The 14,347-nt window shown below is 37.3% G+C and overlaps 1 non-coding gene across 1 annotated transcript; it reads right to left on the reverse strand.

Moving 5' to 3' along the window:
- Window positions 1–6,368: 6,368 nt before the first annotated feature.
- LOC123832369 lies at window positions 6,369–6,498 on the reverse strand. Its single transcript, XR_006788028.1, has one exon. It is a non-coding gene; the product is annotated as a small nucleolar RNA SNORA38 (small nucleolar RNA).
- Between the last annotated feature and the right edge of the window lie 7,849 nt (window positions 6,499–14,347).

The raw sequence follows: 14,347 nt of genomic DNA on the forward strand, positions 1-14,347 counted from the left end.
AGCAAGTGTGTCAAAAACATTTCGATGGGAAAGGATATTTTTTTCAACAAATAGTATTGGAAAAACTGTATATACACATGCAAAAGCTCTTACCTTATACTATATACAAAAATTAACTACAAAAATTGATCAAAGACCTGAATGTGAGAACTAAAACTATAAAACTGTTAGAAGAAAAATATAGTGGAAAATGTTCATGTCATTGGATTTGGCAATGGTTTCTTAGATATGACACTAAAAGCATAGGCAACAAAAAAAATAGATAAATTGAACTTCATCAAAATTAAAAACTTTTGTGTGTCAAGGATACTATCAACAACAGCAAAAAGGATACTATGAACAGAATAAGAAGCTAACCCACAGATGGGAGAAAATATTTGCAAATCATATAACTGATAAGAGATTAATATCTAGCCCTGGCCAGGTAGCTGAGTTGGTTAGAGTGTCGACCCTATATGCCAAAGTTGCAGGTTTAATCCCTGGTCAGGCACATACAAGAATCAACCAAGGAATGCATAAATATATGGAATAACTAAATGATGTTTCTCTGTCTCTAACTCCGTCTCTGTCTTTCTCAAATCAATAAATAAAAATAAAAGAAAAGAGATGAATATTCAGAATTCATAAAGAACTCCTCAAGGGCAAAAAAAGAAACAATCTAAATAAAAAATGGGCAAAAGAATTGAATAGACATTTCTCCAAAGAAAATATATAAATGGCCAATAAGAACATGAATGATGTTCAACATCACTGTTCATCAGGAAGATGCAAACCAAAACCACAATGAGATATCACTCCACATCCACTAGGATGTCTATAATAAAAAGAGATTAACAAGTGTTGGTACTACTGTGGAGAAATTGGAATCCTCATATATTGTTGGTGAAAATGTAAAATGGTGCAATATTTTAGGAAACAGTATAACCCTTCCTCAAAAAATTATACATAGAATTACTATGTGATTCAGCAATTACACTTTTGTGTATATTATACAAAAGAACTGAAGCAGGGTTCATAGCAGCAACACTCAAAATAGCCAAAAGATGGAAGCATCCAAGTGTCCACTGACAGATGAATGAATAAACAAACTGTAGTATATACATACAATGGAATATTTTTCATTCTTAAAAAGGAGTAATGTACTGCCGTGACCAGTGTGGCTCAGTTGTTTGGGCATTGTCCCACAAAGCAAAAGGTCAATGGTTCGATTATCAGTCAGGTTACTTGCCTGGGTTGTGGGTTCAGTCTCCAGTTGGGGTGCCTATAAGAGGCAGCTGATTGATGTTTCTCTCCCTCTCTTTCTCCCTCCCTTCCTCACTTTCTGAAAATAAATAAAATCTTAAAAAAAAAGGAGTGAAGTACTGACACATGGTACAACATGATGAGCCTTGAAAACATTATGCTGCCCTGGCTGGGTAGCTCAGTTGGTTAGAGCATTGTCTCAATAGTCAAGGTTCCAGGTTGGATCCTGGGTCAGGGTTCATACGAGAATCAACCAATGAATGCATAAACAGGTGTAACAGTGAATAGATGTCTCTCTCTCTCTCTCTGATTAAAGCATCAATTTTAAAAAACATTATGAAATAGCCCTGTCTGGTGTGGCTCAGTGGATTGAATGCCAGCCTGCGAACCAAAGGATCACTGGTTGGATTCCCAGTCAGGGCACATGCCTGGGTTGCGGGCCAGATCCTCAGTTGGGTATGTGTGAGAGGCAATCACACATTGATGTTTCTCTCCCTCTCTCTCCCTTCCCCTTTCTCTAAAAATAAATAAATAAAATCTTTAAAAAAACATTATGAAATAATAAGACAGATGCAAAAGGACAAATATTATATGATTCCACTGATATGAGGTACCTAGAATAGTCAAATTCATGGCAGATGGTACAATAGTAGCTATCAAGGGCTGAGGGTAGAGGGGATGTGGAGTTGCTGCTTAATGGGTTCAGAGTATCAATTTGGGATGATGACATAGTTCTGGAGGTGGATAGTGTTGATGGTTGCACAACTATGTGAATGTACTTAATGCTATTAAACTGTATGTTTAGAAGTGGTTAAAGTGATACCATTTATGTAATATATATTTTACCACAATTAAAAGAAATCTGTTTTGTATATACCTGACTATTAGTGAAGTTGAGCACCATCTGTTTTCTTTGCTTTGTTTTGTTTTTGGGGACATTTATATTTCATCATTTATAAATTGTTTGCTCTTATCCTTTGCCCATTTTTTCCCTAGCTGTGTTGTTTATTGTTTTGTTATAAATGTATATGTTTCTTTTACATTACTAGTATTAACCCTTTGTCTACAAGGACTTTTTCTTCCATTTGATTTAGTTTATGGTGTCTTTTGATATTAAAAATTTTCAGAAAATGACTGCCAAGGGACCACTACCATTATCAGGTGAATTTACTGTGATGAGAGGTGGAAAAATCAGTTCACAAAAAATAGGATGCTGGACAGAAAACCTAGTGGGTGCCTACTAATTGTAAAGATGTGGACTGTCCAGCAAAGAACTACAAGGAAATAAACAAAGGCATTGGATGTTGGTGCTATTAGCAAACTGAGTCATGGTTTACTTATCATGATTCACTCATTAATTCCTCTCATAATTTATTTACTTATCACACTAATTAAATAGCTATAATGTACTATAACAGAACACAAAAAAAACCCCCTAAGATATGGATACTGCTCTTGAGAAGCTCATGGTATATTTGGGGAAGTAGAATTACTAAATCACAAATAATAGCCAAAAGATGAGTACCACACCAGAAAGATGATAAGAAGAAACTGACAGTGACTAGAAGGGATATGGGAAGGGAGTAAAGGGGGAGAGCAGGAGAAGGGTCAACTCAAGGAACAAGTATAAAGGACCCATTGATGAGGACAATGGTGGGGGTACTGAATGTTGGAGGGGAGGTGGGCTGGGCAGGGGAGAGTAACTGGGGAGGGGGGGTTTTAATTGAACAACATTAAAAATTTTTTTTTTAAAAGATGATGGTGCCTCAGACTAGGAAGCTGTGGACATAAGAAGTAAATGGGTTTGGGTTTTATTTATTTTTGAAGATTTTATTTATTTACTTTTAGAGAGAGGGGAAGGTAGGGAGAAAGAGAGGGAGAGAAACATTAATGTGTGAGTGATATATCAGTCGGTTGCCTCTCCTATGCCCCTAACTGGGGACCTGGGGACCTGGTCGACAACCCAGGCATGTGCCTTGACTGGGAATCAAACCGGTGACATCTTGGTTTGTAGGCCAGTGCTCAATCCACTGAGCCACACCAGCTATGGCTGGGTTATATTTTAAAGGCAAAACTGAAAGAATTATTGATGATTTGATATATGTATCAGGGAAAGAGGAATCAAAGATGATTCCTAGGTTTTGGACCTGAGCAACTGTGAATATCCAGAAGAACCTTTTACTCAGCTGGAGAATACCGAAATAGATGTTTCTAGGAGAAAAATCAGTAGTTCTATTTTACATATATTAAGTTTAAGATGCCAACTAGACATCCTAGTAGATTTGTTTGGTGTATAACATGAGTCTGGGAGTTAAGGGAAGAGAATTGAGGCTGGATTACAAATTAGGTGGTAAATAGCAGTATTTAAAGCTGTGGAGCTGGATGGGATTATCTAGGGCAAAGTTTGGATAGAGTAGAAAAGACACAGCCAATCTTTACAAGTTAGGTAGAGGAAGAGGAGGACCCAACTAAGATGATAAAGGGGTGACCAAGGGGGTGAGAAGAAAACTAAGAGAATAAAGTAATCTAGAAGCAAAGAAAAGAAATTATTTCAAGGAGGGTGTCATCAACAGTGTTGAATATTAAGTGTTGAGAGGTTAAGATAAAGGTAGAGATATGGCCATTGGGTTTGGCAAGATGGAAGTTATAATGACCCGGACTAGGCAGTTTCAGTAGAATGGTGAAAACAAGAACTAGGTTTGAATAGATTGAAGAGAGAATAGAGATGAGCAGAGACAAGTAGAGACAAACCCTTTGAGTAGTTTTGTAAAGAAATAGGGTGATAACTGAGAGGGAAACTTTAAAAATATTTGTAACAAAAACAAATTTTTGAATAAATCATATTACATGGTACAACATTTTATTTTTTATTTTTAGTTAAAGATTTTATTTGTTTTCGGAGAGAGGAGAAAGGAGGGAGAGAAACATCACCTTGATCATCGATGTGTGAGAGAGATATCAATTAGTTGTCTCTTGTTCTCTGCCAAATAGAGACCTGGCCCACAGCCCAGGCCTGTGCCCTGACAGGGAATTGAATTGGCAACCTTTTAGTTCACAGGCCGGTGCTCAATCCACTGAGGCACACCAGCCAGGATGAAATTTTAAGGGTACCAAAGGGTATACGGTGAAAATCTCACTTACACATCTTTCCCTCAATCAGTGTTTTCCTCCTTGATTTCAATGCTTCCAGTACCTCATGAACCCTTCTGGAAATATTCTCTGTATGTACAAGCACATATTTATATGCATTCTTTCACCTGTTATCCTTTTATTTCAAATGTATTGATTTGAAAGAGAAAGAGAGAGAGAGGGAGAAAGGAAAATTTGAACTACTCTGCCAGGTCCCCTTCTTTTAAACAAATGTACAAGTGGCAGCTCACTGTATATTCTGTTTCTGTCCTTTGTTTTTCCATTTATCATCATGTCTTGGAGATTGTTCCACATAGGTATACAGAAAGGTCTTCTGCTTTCTTTATTCATGGTTGCATTGTGTTGTTTTACGTAATTTATTTATTCATTCCCTTAGTGATCCCTATTGATGAATAAGTGGCTTTCAAACTTTTGCTGTTATAAAGCATCAATGAATAACTTTGTATATAGGTCTTTTTATGTGTGTGACAATATATCTGTAGGATAAAATTAATTAGAATATTGTTGAGTCAAAGGGTAAGTACATTTGCAAGTTTGATAGATATGATGCCAAAATGTTTCTATAATTTGTACCAGTATGTCCTTCCGGCAATGATGAAAAGGCCTATTTCTTCATACAATGTGTTATCAAATTTTTTATTTTTGTCAATCTAGTAAGTGAAAAACAGTCTCTTGGTGTTGCACCAAATGGTCTCTTTTAGTTTGCATTTCTTTTATTTTGAGTGAAGTTGAATATATTGTCAAAAGCTTAAAAGATATTTGTATTATTTTTTCTTTGAATTGTCTCTTCCTATTTTTTGCTGATTTTTCTAATGAGTGTTGGTCTTTTTATTGAATTTAGGAGCTCTTAATATATCAAGCAAGTTAGCCCTCTCTTTGTGACATGAATTGCAACTATGTCTTTTCACTTTGTTTATAGTGATTTTTTCTGCAGAATTTTAATTATTTTATTTTTCAAAAAGATTTTATTCATTTATTTTCAGAAAAAGGGGGAGGGAAGGAAAGAAACATCGATGTGAGAAACATTGATCAGTTGCCACTCGTACACCCCCCAACCAGGCACCAAATCCATAATCCAGGCATGTACTCTGACCGGGAATCAAACAGTGACCTTTTGCTTTGTGGGACAATGCCCAACCAACTTAGCCACCCCAGTTAGGGCTTTGCAGAATTTTTTAAAACATAGTTGAATTTATGTGAGTTTTGTGTCATACTTTCTTTTTTTTTAAAAAAAAATATGTTATTTATTTATTTTTAGAGGGGAAGGGAGGGAGAAAGAGAGGGAGAAAAACATCAGTGTGTGGCTGTCTCTCGAGCACCCCCAACTGGGGACCTGGCCCACAACCCAGGTATGTGCCCTGACTGGGAATTGAACCAGCAACCCTTTGATGTGCAGGCCAGCACTCAATCCACTGAACCACAGCATCCAAGGCTGTCATACTTTTAAAACCTTCCTCACTCCAAAAGCATTTTTTAAAAATATCCCAGAAGAGTTTTTTTTTAAGTATGAAGAAGGAGGTAATAGAGCATGCTTGTATGTTTTCAATAGAAAGGAGGAATTGATAATGCAGGAAAGATTAGGGAAAACTTCAGGAGTAAAGTCGATGAGTGGGCTAGGAGAGGATGGAATATAGAGCCTAAATGAGATGACTGATCTTGAATAGAAATAAGGTCACTTTTTCCTCTGTCACAGGAGAGAAAACAGAATATGTGTACTGATACAGATGTTGGTAGATGTGATGTGGTAGTGAGAGGATGAGAAAGTTTCTATCTGATTACGTGTATTTTCCCAGTGACATAAAAGGCAAACTCATTGGCTGAATTCAGGTCAGGAGGGTTAGGTTGCTAAGGTTTGAGGAAAGATGAAGATTTAAAAGGTTTGGCGTCCTTATTGGATTAGATGTTCTAGCTTCTGTTTATCTCCCCCTCCCACCCCCACCTTGAAACAAAAGATTATTTATTTATTTTTTTTCTTTGTATGTGAGATGGTTGATCTTGAGCCTGCGGGGAGTAAGCTGGCCCCAGACTTCTCCAAGGCTACATTTCTTTACACCCAATTCTTACATGTCCAAAGACAGAGAACCACAGACACACCTTGTAGGAGAGTTATTTAAAGTTTTTATTGATACAATAATTTGATCTGATGGAGTGACTTGATTTCTCTTTGAAAACTCCTTTATCCTCGAAGAATGCTTAGTATGATTATATTAGCATAAAGGACTTGGCTTCAGTGTGCTATGTATGCATGTGTTGCTAGTGGGGTGACCCTCTCTTCAAGAGGTGTTTGGGTTCACTCTTTGGATGACAACTGAAAGCTTCTCCACAAATAATTCACATTCCATACTTACCACACAGCTGCTAAAAGCTCAACAATTTGGGCTTGAATAACTTGACCTTTCTTTGTTCATGTGGCATGTATATGTCTGTAAAGAAAGAATTTGATTGGGTTGATTTGTCATTACTTGTTATTAAGTATTGCTTTTGAACACTAAGCTACTGCTACTGCCTAGGTGGTTGGTTAGTCTGTACATATATGTTTGGGTTGTACTTACATGCTGGTTAATCAGCCATGATAGCAGGATTTGTTTCATTCAAAACAGGTTGTGAGTCATAGCACTTGAGTAGAAAAGAACAGTTTATTTTGCCTAGAAGAGCACCATGTACCTGGCAAGCCTAGATGGCTGTATGGACTCCTTCAGCCCCTCCAGTAAATTTTTCATATCCTTTGTCTCAGTAATTAATTCTACTTCTGGGAATCTAACCTAAGGAGATAATCTCAAGGAGGCAGTATAGCAGGATAATTAAGAACATGGAGGCTTTGGAGTCAGATACACTTAGAATTGAATTCCAAATAGTGATAAGTATCTACTAGATTTTTATTTCTGTTCCTCAAGTCATCATTTGACAATTAAAAAAGAACCTTCATTGGGATATATTTCACATATCATAAAGCCCATTCATTTAAAATGTATAATTTAATAATTTCAATATATTCACAGAGTTGTGCAACTATTATCACAATAAATTTTAGAGTATTTTCATTATCCCAGATACAAATCCCCTGCCCATTAATCACTCCCCATCCTATAGAACACTACACAATCACTAATCTTTTTATATCTATGCTTTTGTCTATTCTAGACTTTTAATATAATGGAATCACACAATATGTGGTCTTTTGTGACTGGATGCTCTCATTTAGCATAATGTTTTCAAGTGTATCCATATTGTAGCATATATCTGTACTTGATTCTTTTTTATTGCTGAATAATTATTCCATCGTTTGAGTATACTACTTTTATTTATCCATTCATCAGCTGATGAACATTTGGATTGTTTCCATTTTTTAGCTATTATAAAAAATTCTGCTGTGAACATTCATGTACCCCTTTTTGCATACAAATTTTTGTGTGGACATATATTTTTATTTATCTTAGATATACTTGAAAAAAAGTGGACTTGCTAGGTCATAGAGGGGGGCCTGATCTAATAGGAAAACTAACTTTTTTGAGGAACTGTTAAACCGTTTTCCAAAGTTCTGCACCACTTTGCCTTCCCACCAGCAATATACAAGAATTCCAATTTGTCTGCATCATCACCAACTCTTGTTATTATCCATCTTTTTTATTATAGGCCATCCTAGTGGATGTGAAGTGATTTCTCATTGTGGTTTTGATTTGCATTTCTCTAATGGCTAATGATGTTGGGCATCTTTTCATACACTTATCAGCCATTCACATATCTTCTGAGAAATATCTATTCAAGTCCTTTGCCCATTTGAAAAACTTGAGTTGTTTTTTATTTCTGAATTATGAGTTTTAAAAATATATTTCTGAATATCAGTTCCTTAAGAGATTTGTAAATATTTTATCCCCTTTTGTAGGTTGTCTTTTCACTTTCTGGATGGTATCATTTACAGCAAAAAGTTTTTAATTTTGATGTAGCCTAATTTATCTATTTTTTAAATTTTTGTTGCTTGTCCATTCAATGTTTTGAATCCCCTTCCATACTCCAACCAGGCTCTGCCCTTACCACTCCACTGAAATTGCTCTTGATAAGGTCACCAGTGACCTCTGTGTTGTCTATCCAATGGTCAAGACGCAGCCTTCATTCTTATTTGACAGGACTTGAAATGCTATGCTTTATTCACTAGGCTTCCAGGATACTACATTCTCCTGGTTTCCTCATACCTCATTCACTGGCTTGGCTACTCCTCAGTTCCCTTTGCTGCTTCTTCCTCATTGGATTGCACTAGGATTCAGACCTTTGATTTGTTTCTCTGTCTTTTTTCTTTTTTAAAGTATATTTTATTGATTATGGTATCATATTTGTCCTATTTTTTTCACCCCTTTATCCCCCTCCACCTTGAACCACCCTCCCTCCAGCATTCCCCTGACCCTTAGTTCATGCCCACGGGTTGTACATATAAGTTCTTTGGCTTCTCCATTTCCTATACTATTTTTAACCTCCCCCTGTCTATTTTGTACCTACCAATTATGCTTCTTATTCCTTGTACCTTTTCCTCCATTCTCCCCCATCCCTTCCCCACTGGTCACTTTTCAGGTGATCTCCATTTCTGTGATTCTATTCCTGTTCCAGTTGTTTGCTTAGTTTGTTTTGTTTGTTTCTGTTTCTTAGGTTCAGTTGTTGATAGTTGTGGGTTTGTTGTCATTTTACTGTTCATAGTTTTTATCTTTTTTTATTAGAAAAGTCCCTTTAACATTTCATATAATAAGGCCTTGGTGGTGATTAACTTATTTAACTTTATATGGGAAGCACTTTATCTGCCCTTCCATTCTAAATGATAGCTTTGCTGGATAGAGTAATCTAGGTTGTAGGTCCTTGCTCATCATGACTTTGAATACTTCTTTCCAGCTCCTTCTTCCCTGTAAGGTTTCTTTTGAAAAATCAACTGATAGTCTCATGGGAACTTTTTATAGGTAACTCTCTCCTTGTTTTTTGCTGCTTTTAAGATTCTCTCCTTATCTTTCATCTTGGGTAATTTAATTGTGATGTGGCTTGCTGTGTTTCTCCTTGGATTCAATTTCTGTGGGGGCTCTCTGTGCTTCCTGGACTCGCATGTCTAGTTCCTTCACCAGATTGGGGAAGTTTTCCTTCATTATTTTTTTAAAAATAAGTTTTCAATTTCTTGCTCTTCCTCTTCTCCTTCTGACACCCCTGTGATTCAGATGTTGGAACTTAAAGTTGTCTCGGAGGTTCCTAAGCCTTTTCTCATTTTTAAAAATTCTTATTTCTGCCTTGGCTGGCATAGCTCAGTGGACTGAGTGCGGGCTGCGAACCAGGAATCGCAGGTTCGATTCCCAGTCAGGGTACATGCCTGGGTTGCAGGCCACAGCCCCCAGCAACCGCACATTGATATTTCTCTCCCTCCCTCTCTCTCTCTCTCTTTCTCTCTCTCTCTCTCCCTCCCTCCCTTCCCTCTCTAAAAATAAATAAATAAATAAATAAATAAATAAATACTTTAAAAAAATTCTTATTTCTTCATTCTGTTCTGGTTAAATATTTATTTCTTCTGTCTCTTCCAAATCGTTGATTTGAGTCTGGGTTTCCTTCCCTTCACTGTTAGTTCACTGTATATTTTTCTTTATTTCACTTTGCATAGCCTTTACTTCTTCCTCTATTTTGTGATCATACTCGGTCATTTCTGTGAGCCTCCTGATTACCAGTGTTTTGAACTCTGCATGTGATAGGCTGGCTAGTTCCTCACTGCTTAGTAATTTTTCTTGAGTTTTGATCTGTCCTTTCATTTAGGCCATATTTCTTTGTCTCACTGCACCTGTTACGTTGTAAGGGGCAGAGCTTTAGGTATTTGTTAGGGTGGGGCAAGCCACTTCTCTATGTTGTGGCACTGTATGTGGGGGAGGGGTTAGAGAGGGAACAATGCTTCTTACTTGCCTTTTGCCCCCCTTTCAGTCACTTCCCTGACTTCCCACAAGTGGATTGTGCCCTTTCAGGTGCTGATTCCTGGGTGGATGGGCTTGTGTACAGACTGTGGGCCCATTCAATGGACTCTTCATGTGAGACTGGGAGTTTCTCCCACAGCTGCAACCCCTACAGATTTTTAGAGGCAGAAGTTTTGAGGCTTTAGTTTCCCAAGCTGGAACCCTGGGTTGTGCAGTCTGTCTTGCTTCCCAGTTTTTCCTCTTGGCTTATCTGCACATGAATGTGGGATATCCTGGTCCGCCAGCTGTTGCCTCACCCACTCTGTTCCATCAGCTGTTGCCTTGCCAAGTGTCCTCACCACCCTGGCTTCCCATCTCTGCCCCTCCTACCAGTCTGGAAGAATATTTCTTAAATCCTTCGCTATGGACTTCCATACAGTTCGATTTTCTGGCAGTTCCAGTTGTTTTTTGTTTTTAAATTGGTTATTATCTTTCTTTTGGTTATGCAAGGAAGTGAAGTGTATCTACCTATACCTCTATCTTGGCTGGAAGTTCCCTGTTTCTCTCCTCTACATTCACTCTATTGGTGATTTCATCCAGACCAATCACTTTAAATATCATCTATACTCTGACAACTCCCTAACATATCTCTGGCCCAAACTCTGCCTAAAATATTCTTCCCCCACTCCTGACTGGTGTGGCCCAGTTGGTTGGCTGTTGTCCCGCAAAGCAGAAGGTCGCCAGTTTGATTCCTGGTCAGGGCACATACCTGTGTTGTGCATTTGGTGTTTCTTTCACATCAATATTTCTCTCCCTCTCTTTTCCCTCTTTCTAAAAATAAATTTTAAAAATATTTACAAAAAAATAAAATGTTTTTTCCCAAGATATCTATATTACTCACTCTCTGCTATAGACTGACTTGTGTCTCCCTACCTTTCAAACTTATGTGTTGAAGCCTGAATGTAACAATTTGGACATAGGGCTTTTATGAAGGTAATTAAGGTCAAATGAGGTTATAGGAGTAGGGCTTTGATATAATAGAATTAGTTCCTACATAAGAAGAAATTAGGGAACCCTGGATGGGTAGCTCAGTTGGTTAGGACATCATCCCAATATACCAAAGTTGTGGGTTCTATCCCCCCATCAGGGTGCATACAGAAAGCAACCAACCAATGAATGCATAAATAAGTGGAACAACAAGTTGATGTTTTTCTCTCCCTACTTCTCCCTTCATCTCTCTCTCTCAAATCAATTTTTAAAAAAGGGGGAAAAAAAGAGATTGGTGAGAGAGCTCTCTCTCCATGTACAAACATCAAGTAAAGGCCATGTGAACACACAGCAAGGTTATGGTCTACAAGCCAGAAAGAGAGAAAGAGAGCTCTCATTAGAACCTGAGCTTGCTGGCAGCCTGATCTCAGATTTCCAGCCTCTGGCTCTGTGAGAAAATAACTGTTGTTTAAACCACCCAGTTTATGGTATTTCCTTATGGTAGCCTGAGCTGGTTACTACCTCACTTTCTTCTGTTTTTTGCTCAGATGTTCACTTCTTACTGAGGTATTTTCTCACTGTCCTGTTTAAAGTTGCAACCTTGCCTAACCCTGGCATTCTCTTTCCCCTTTTCCTGCTTCATCTCCTTATCTGATGAATCATCGACATATATTTCACTTATATTTTAATTATTATTTTAGTGTCTGTCTCCCACCACTAAAACATAAGTTTTTAAGTTTAGAGACTTGTTTACTTTATTCACCTCTGTATCCTTAACACCTAAAATAGTGTCAGGCAAAACATAGACCTTTAAAATATATATGGAATATGTATATGTATATATATGTATATATAATGAGTGATTACCATTGTAGCTTGAGAATATATAATAAATTGGACACATTACATTGGGATATAATGAAGGTGGCTACTTCTGTGAAGGGTAGAATTCAGGTCTTCATGGTTATTTCATAGGCAAAGGAACTGTTAACTGCCAGCTTTTTTGGCTTTATCAGTAAACAGAACTCCTTCCCTCATGACCATTTCAATGAAAGACTCTTGGTGAGCAAGCCACAACTGGAGCTGAGATGTTCTTTATATCAGCTTCATATGAACAAAGCCCAGTCCTTAGAGCATTGTGCTTAAATGTTCCATCTAAATACCATATGTACACTGGTGGCTCCTCTGATTTTGTTCAAGGCTGTGTGGTCCACTGATGGCATTACTATGGTGCCTGCTCTTTTTTTGGCTAGATATGATCTAAATGAAAATGTTTGAACATGGGAGTACCTTCAAAGAGTCAGCTCAAATGTTATCTTTACTTTTTTTTTTCCAGGATCTGTGTTTTATGCTGGTCATTATAGTTTGGCAATTTAAGGTAGATTTGTTTTGGAAATTGCTTTATGGCAATTCTTTGTTTATGGTATGAGAAGGTCATCGACAGTCAGAGAGACCACCAGTGAAAGATATGACCTAATTATTTCGATAAAATGTTATACTAGTAGCCACTGTAATAGGAATTCTAAGTAATAAATAGGAAAGACACCTGAGTCAGCTCTCGTCCTCTTTAAGTCAACTGATACTCTTGCTAGTTTTAGTTAGTATATATACTTTTTCTTTTAAAGATTTTATGTATTTATTTTTAGAGAGTGGGGAAGGGAGGGAAGAAGAAGGGAAACATCAATGTGTGATTGCCTCCCACACACCCCCTACTAGGGACCTGGTCCGCAACCCAGGCATGTCCTCTGACTGGGAATTGAACCAGCGACACTTTGGTTCACAGGCCGGCACTCAAACCACAGAACCACATCAGCTGGGGGTGGGAAATTAGTGAATATATTTATTAATAGCTTGTATCAGCAGCTTTGGTCAATTAAAGTCAGGACAGATTGTGTTTGATATGTTTTATGATAGTATAAGATGATACTTTAGATGTACTTTTTCCACTGAGAATGACTTTAACAGTTATCTTGTAAATTTTCACAGTAATGTAAAATGAAAATTAATTTTAAAAGTATCTACTTTTTGATAGCACAATAATGGTATTTATACCCATGAATATTTATGAGTATTACTGTAAATACTCTACAGTCTTGAGGAATTTTGCTCTGGGTTTAATTATTCCAGTATCATAAATCATTCAAATCCTGTTATCACTTGGACTTTTCTAGTATTTTGAATGGCATTATCTTTCAAGGGAGCCCTTCTAGTTGCAGAATCTGTACCTAGTATACTTGAATTTGCTGGTTCAGCATAAATAGGGATAGATTAGTCTATGGATCCACATATGTTATGGAATGTGTATTTCCCATGCTCCACCTGCCAAACTGGAATAGCATTTGTACTAGAAACGCTACCATCCTTATTCTGATTTACCACCTCTCTAAGGAGAACCTCTCATTTAAACTTCATTTTGGTCAAGAAACTTTATTAGAGGAATTTATTTATTTATTTACTTATAGAGAGAGGAAAAGGGAAGAAAAAAAGAGGGAAACATTGATGTAAGAGAGAAACACCAAATCTGCAACCTGCAACCTAGGCATGTACCCTGACTGAGGATCAAACCAGTGATCTCTCACTTTATGGGATGTCGCCAAACAACTGAGCCACATCAGTCAAGACTATTTTTTTTTAATTATTGATTTGAGAGAGAGAGAGAGGAAGGGAGAGAGAGAGAAAGAAAATCAATTTGTTATTCCATTTATTTAAGCACTCATTCGTTGATTCTTGTATGTGCCCTGCCTGGAAATCAAACCCACAACCTTTGGCATATTGGGACAATGCTCTAACCAGCTGAGCTACCTGGGCAGGGCTATAGGGCTTTAGTAATTCAATGTCACTGATACTACAACAAATCAAAGAATCCTCAAAACTACAATAATGAGTGAAACAACATAACTTCAAGTCTTGAATAGTATTATGGGAAGTCCATCTTCAGTCATTCTAAAAATTGATTACATCTCTTAATTTATCATTCAGTCACATTTATTGAATACCTTTATGGTGGGCATTTTCAAATACTGAAAACACAAATGTGATATGCTAAGGTCCTTGCCTCATGGAGC

Source organism: Phyllostomus hastatus, unplaced genomic scaffold (genome assembly GCF_019186645.2).
Source record: "Phyllostomus hastatus isolate PE091 unplaced genomic scaffold, TTU_PhHast_1.1 phas_scaffold_182, whole genome shotgun sequence".
Classification (NCBI taxonomy): Eukaryota; Metazoa; Chordata; class Mammalia; order Chiroptera; family Phyllostomidae; genus Phyllostomus; species Phyllostomus hastatus.